Source organism: Neofelis nebulosa, chromosome 2, assembly GCF_028018385.1.
Source record: "Neofelis nebulosa isolate mNeoNeb1 chromosome 2, mNeoNeb1.pri, whole genome shotgun sequence".
NCBI classification, from domain to species: Eukaryota; Metazoa; Chordata; class Mammalia; order Carnivora; family Felidae; genus Neofelis; species Neofelis nebulosa.
This window is the reverse complement of record NC_080783.1, coordinates 127,718,357-127,725,324: the sequence shown is the minus strand read 5'-3', so window position 1 is coordinate 127,725,324 and position 6,968 is coordinate 127,718,357.

Below are 6,968 nucleotides of genomic sequence, written 5' to 3'. Positions count from 1 at the left end.
AGGTATTGAATACTATGAAGAGATAAAGGATACAGGGCACATCACAGCTGCATTGTAAGGGTGTCCTGGAGTAATGAGAACTGTTGTCTGGGAGTGGGGTGGGGGGGGTGTGGAGGGTGACAGGGGCTCACTGCTGTCCTATTGAAACGGAAACCCTGGGGGAAGGAGCCAGAAGAAAGCACTCAGTGCTATCCCACCCCACCCTCCATATCAGTCAGGGCCCCAGTAGGCTCTGCTCCCCAAACCCCATGGCCTCAGGCTGGCCTGACCTGCACTCTTCTCACGCTCTGGGTGGCCAGTGGTGGGGCCAGCCAGGCCTGCTGGACGGGACCCAGGGAGTGGCGAGTGAGGCTAACTCCCTCTGACAAGCCCAGGAGCCGTGCCCCAGGGGCTGGCCAAGCTGAGACCCAGGGGCACTCCTGCTGGCAGGGCAGCTGGTCACATTGATCTCGTAATTAAATCAGGGCCAGGCCTGGCTGACCATCTGGGCTCTGACCCTACTTGGGCTCTGGCCCTTGGCTCCCAGGACGGGCCAGCGTTTGCGTCTGAGAGAGCGGAGGCTTTGTGGTTGGATGGAGATGGGACAATGGGGTGTCTTATGAGAGGCGCTACTGTGGTTCCATCCGTGGCTAAGAAGGGCCCCCTCAACAGCGCCTGGCTGCCCGTAGCTAGGACTCTAGGGAAGGGGCAGGGCTAGAAGGTGCAGACTCTTAAATGAGCACCTGGGCAAGTGGTCTCCTGATTAGCTCGCGGGAAAGGGCGGCTCTGTTGTGTCAGAAGCTCAGGCCAGAAGCTTGTGGTCATCTTGGATGCCTTAGTTTTTCTCACACTGCACATTCGGTTCACCAGCGAGTCCTGCTGGCTCCATCTTGCTTATATATATATATATTTAAATTTAAATCCAAGTTAGTTAGCATACAGTGTAATAATGTTTTCAAGCGTAGAATTTAGTGATTCATCATGTACATGTAACCCCCAGTGCTTGTCCCACCAAGTGTCCTCCTTAATGCCCATCACCCATTTTAGCCCAGTCCCCACCCAGAACGCCTCTGGCAACCCTCAGTTGGTTTTCTGTATTTAAGAGTCTCTTATGGTTTGCCTCCCTCTCTGTTTTTATCTTATTTTTCCTTCCCTTCCCCTATGTTCATCTGCTTTGTTTCTTAAATTCCACATATGAGTGAAGTCATATATTTGTCTTTCTTTGACTGACTTATTTAGCTTAGCATAATACATTCTAGTTCCATCCACGTTGTTGCAAATGGCAAGATTTCATTCTTTTTTTTAATTTAAAAAAGTTTTTTTAAAATGTTTATTCATTTTTGAGAGAGAGAGAGAGAGACAGACAGAGCGTGAGCAGGGAAGGGGCAGAGAGAGAGGGACACACAGAATCTGAAGCAGGCTCCAGGCTCTGGGCTGTCAGCACAGAGCCCGACACGGGGCTCGAACTCACATGACCTGAGCCAAAGTCAGATGCTCAACCGACCCAGGCGCCCCAAGATTTCATTCTTTTTGATCACTGAGTAATATTCCATTGTATATATACCACATCTTCTTTATCCAGTCATCAGTCAATAGACATTTGGGCTCTTTCCATAGTTTGGCTATTGTCAATAGTGCTGCTATAAACATTGGGGTACATGTGCCCCTTTGCATCAGCATTTTTGTATCCTTTGGATAAATACCTAGTAGTGCAATTGCTGGGTCATAGGGTAGTTCTATTTTTAATTTTTTGAGGAACCTCCATACTCTTCTCCAGAGTGGCTGCACCAGTTTGCATTCCCACCAACATTGCAAAAGTGTTCCCCTTTCTCCACATCCTCACCATCATCTGTTTTTTCATGAGTTGTTAATGCTAGCCATTCTGACAGGTGTGAGGTGGTATCTCATCATGGTTTTGATTTGTATTTCCCTGATGATGAGTGATGTTGAGCATCTTTTCAAGTGTCTGTTAGCCATCTGGATGTCTTCTTTGGAAACATGCCTTTTGCCCATTGCTTTACTGGATTATTTGTTTTGGGGATGTTGAATTTGATAAGTTCTTTATAGATTTTGTATACTACCCCCTTTATCTGAGATGTTATTTGCAAATATCTTCTCCCATTCTGTCACTTGCCTTTTAGTTTTGTTGATTGTTTTTTTCACTGCACAGAAGCTTTTTTATCTTGATGAAATCCCAATAGTTCATTTTTGCTTTGTTTCCCTTGCCTCCAGAGACACGTCTAGTAAGAAGTTGCTGCGGACGAGGTCAAAGAGGTTGTTGCCTGTTTTTTTCCTCTAGGATTTTGATGGTTTTCTGTCTTACATTTAGGTCTTTCATCCTTTTTGAGTTTATTATTTTTTGTATAAAGTAAGAAAGTGGTCTAGTTTCATTGTTTTGCATGTCGCTGTCCAGTTTTCCCAGCACCACTTGCTGAAGAGACTGTCTTTTTTCCATCAGATACTCCTTCCTGCTTTGTCGAAGACGAGTTGGCCATACGTTTCTTTGCATCCATCCTCATACATAGGATGTATAGGTTGGCTACCTAGGTGGGCTCCAGAATCCACCTGCTTCTCCCCAGCCCCTCCGCTGCATAGCCCTCCACGCTACCAGCCTCTCTCACCTGTGTTATCACGGCACCTTCTTGCTGGTCCTCCTCCTGTCTCCATCTTTGCCCGCTATGAATTCTACACACAGCAGCTGGTGTGATCACAGAAAAACATGTCCAATCACTTCCCTCCTCCGCTCAAAAGCCTCCTGTGGCTTCCCACCTTACCTGGGATAGATTCCGGAGTCCTTTCTGTAACGACAGGGTCCTATGGGATCTGCAAGCCGCCACCGAATCCCCATTCCCAAGCTTTCTGGCTTTGTGTGTTGCTGGCTTCCCCTGCCCTGGCCTCCAAGGCATGCCCTCTCCTGCCTGGAGCACTCTGGCCCTGACATGCCCTGAGCCTGAAATGCTCTTCCCACATCAATCTGCATGACCACTTCCCTGGCTTCCTTGAGGTCTCTGCCTAGATACCACCTTATCCAAGAGACCCTCCTTGATGACCCAGTGCACAAGAGCCCCCTACCATCACTCTCTAATCTCCTCAACCCCATGAGAGCAGGAGCTCTCACTAATCGGTTTATTGATGTATATTCATTCTCAGACTAGCAAGGAAGGGCGTTCAGTTCTTTGCATTCCTCATAAAATCAAGGGAGGTATTGGAGCAGGGTAGGGGCTTCATTCATGCTGCCTGATTTTGTGTGCATCTCCCTTGCCAAATGTCATGGCTCTTGACATCTTTTGAAGAAAAATGTGGGGCACCTGGCTCGCTTGGCAGTTGGCCAACTAGCATTCCAGTTACCAATTTGCTGTGTAGCCTTAGGGAAAAGGCTGTCCCTCTCTGGTCCTCAGTCTTCTCATCTATAAAACGAAGCACTTGGTCTAGTTGACCCCAGCGCCTTTTCTAGATCTGACAATCCAGGATATTATCACCCTTGACCTTCTCACCCCTCACCTCACTCTTGGTGACAATAGATGTGGGTTCCGTTTTGCTTCCAGCTGGGTGTCCTTGAAAAGTCACCATCCTTTCCGTGCCTTGGTTTCCTCCTCTGTAAACTGGAGATGATAATGCCTGTGGGGCTGGCCAGCACCTAGATGTATCATAAGGCTCAATAGCTGAAAAATTGCTCTGGAGTCTAGATCATGAATAAGAGGGAGACTTAGGGGCGCCTGGGTGGCTCAGTCGGTTGAGCGTCCGACTTCGGCTCAGGTCATGATTTCACGGTTCGTGAGTTCGGCCCCCGCGTCAGGTTCAGCGCAGAGCCTGCTTTGGATCCTCTGTTCCCCTCTCTCTGCCCCTCCCCTGTTTGCACTCTCCCAAAAGCTAAATAAATATTAAAAAAAAAAGGGGGGGGGGAGACTTAGCAGCATGGGCTTTGGAGCCACAAGGCCTGGGTTCAGATCCTGACCTTGCACGTTATGAAAGCTTCCCTAAGCCTCAGTTCCCTTGTACATAAAACGGGGATAATTAGCGTCTACCACCCAGGGTAGTCACAAGGATTAAACCAGTTAATATATGTACAGTGCTTAGAACAGGGGCTGGCACAGAGTGGTGCCATATGAACATTTGCTTTTATTATCTATTCATGGAATCATTCATTCGTTCTGAATGCATTCTGCAAGCATCGATCAAGAGCCTATTCATATTCTATTACAGCTTTATCTCCTTCCCTTCCCCAATTTAATTTTTCCTCCACCTTTCCCTTCTGAGGGGAGGAGCGGTCTTACCATGAGATATTTTTGGCACAAGAAGGACATCTTATTTACCTTAGATCCTCAGAACCTAGCATAGTACCAGGCCCATATCAGGCTCTGCAAATATTCACTGAGTTGATGAGCAGCAAGGAGGCCCCAGCATTGGGCAGCGTCTGTTAAATACTGATTCCCTGTCAGGCTCCCTCGCAAGGGTTTCGCATAAGGCTCTTATCCCCACAGTTCTGCAAGGTGGGTGCTATCACCCCATCTTATAGATGGGGACGTTGGGACTCAGCGAGCTCCATTACCCAGACAGAAACCAGCGCTGGGATTCTGAGGCTGACCTGCCAGTCCAGAGCTGAGGCTCCTTGCTTCCTGGGCCACTTCCCCCCCCCCCCCCATGCCCCCGAGAGTGGAAGGTATTACTTATTGAGCACTTACTGTGTACCAGGCATCGTACTAGGCTCGTTCCAATACACATTTCATCCTCATGGCTGCCCTGTGAAGAGAATGTATCCCTGATTCCCATCCCTGCTTTATAAATGAGGAGACAGGTAAGGCTGTGGGGGGAGGGGAGGACGGAGGAAAGAGGAGGAGGAAAAGCAGGGTGAAGGCAATCCCTTTGGCCACCTTCTGACCAGAAAATGTAAACTGGAGACGGAGGCTGGGGGAGGGTTGCAGACCCCCTAGGCTTCCTCCTTTTTCTAGATCAGGAGCTGAGGCTCAGAGGAGGAAAGCTTTTTCAGGAACTTTTAATATAGCGATTTTGCTCATTCACACCTCGCAGCCTCGTGAATCCCATTGACAAAAATACCTGAGGAGGGTGATCCCAGTCCACTGCACCTCCTAATCCCGAGACTTTCTGACTCTTCCCCAGTATGCTTCATTCCTTTATTTTCCTGGGGGCTCCCAGAGATCAGAGGTTCAGGGGACAGCGCTGGAGCCCTTGGTGATTTTTGCTGCAATGTCATTGTAAGACCCCAGCTGGAGTTGACCCCACCAGGGGGGCTGTGGTGTCATATCAAGGGCGTTAGGCCAGGTTTTGATGGCTTCCAGCTGTCTTGGGTCTGAGTCCTAGATTTGCCTCGTACTGGCTTTGTGAGCTTGGGCAATTACTTTGCCTCTCTGAGCCTCAGTTTCCTCATCTGAAAATTGAGATAGTGACAAAGACCTCACAGAGGTGTGTGTGTGTGTGTGTGTGTGTAACCCAACCCTGACTCCAAGGCCCAACATTTTCTAAGGTGCCAAGGTCTCCTCAGTCTTAGAATTTGGGAAGCCTGTAGGAACCCTTTAGATTCTCGGCCCTTGGGAAATGGGAAAGGCGTGGCCCTGGGGCTGCTGTGGTGCCAGGCAGGCTTTGGAGGGCAACTTCTCTGGGCTCTGTGAGAATGTGTGCTGTGGACAGGACATTAGGAGGTGCATGGCACCCTGACTGCAGACCATTTGCATCGTGATTCGGACCACCTGTACCTAAAGGTCAGTCTGACCCCAGAAGTGGAGATTAGAGGTCTCTTGTAGGACCAGAGAGAAACACAGAAGTAAGGGAGCCTGAAACATGGCTGTATCTTTGCTGTCTCAATGGCATGGATATCTTGGCCACCATTGTGATGATGTGATGTAAATAGTCATTGACTCAATGAATATTTATTGTGCCTGGCACTGTCTCAGATGCTGGGGATTCAGAGATTAACAAAACACTTAAAGATGCTTGGGAGAGAGAAAGTGCCAGAAGCCACCAGAGCACAATGGCTGTGGTTTTACTTCTCACATGGCTGTTGCTAGGTCCCCAAATGATCAGTGAAAAGAGTGTAAGTGTTCATCAGAACAGACCTGGGAAGGGGCGCCTGGGTGGCTCAGTCGGTTAAGTGTTCATCTTTGGCTCGGGTCATGATCTCACGGTTCATGGATTCGAGCCCCATATTGGGCTCTGCGCTGCCAGCTCAGAGCCTGAAGCCTGCTTTGGATTCTGTGTCACCCTCTGTCTCTGCCCCTCCCCGACTTGCGTCTGTCTCTCTCTCTCTCAAAAATAAATAAACATTAAAAAATTAAAAAAAATAACAGGACTGGGAAGAGGCTGATTTTCCATGGAATAGAAATCTCCATGCAGGTGGAAGATTTTCCTTCTCACAATAAGCATGGAGCCCTGCCTAGTGTCCAGTCTGGAATAGGTACGGGCCCCAAAGCCTTGATCTTTCCCTGATAAGCCAATCACTTGTGGGTGTGTTTCTTACTGACCTACGAGAGGGACGGGTGTGAGGGGTGGTCTAAAGGGACAAAAGGGAGAGATAATCAGAGCTGACAGGTTCGGAAATGTCCAATGATCCTCTGGTCAAAGAGATGCAGACTTGCCTCATTTGCATGTCATTTAAATAGCACTGATTTCACATCCGAATATGAGGTCTTTTCCCCACTGCTGTGCTAAACCAGCCTGGGAAACTTCAGGTCTGAGGCCCAAGCACAGCTGCAGCACAGGGCAGAGATTAATGGAAAGATGTCCTGGGAGCAGGGTCTGGTCTAGATCTGTGGTGCACAGGGCACAGGGCAGGCACCCCAGGCCAGGCAGGGAAGGGTCCAGCGTGCTCAAGTGGCACCGGTGGCCTACACTTGAACTAGCTCAGTCGCCCTTGCCACAAATGGGGAAGAGAAGTGGGACCTTGGCGTTGTAGCTTGTACACATCCCCAGCCCCTTTCCCTTTTCCCCTTGATATATTTGTCTAACAAAATCTAAACAGTCAGGGCCAGACAAAA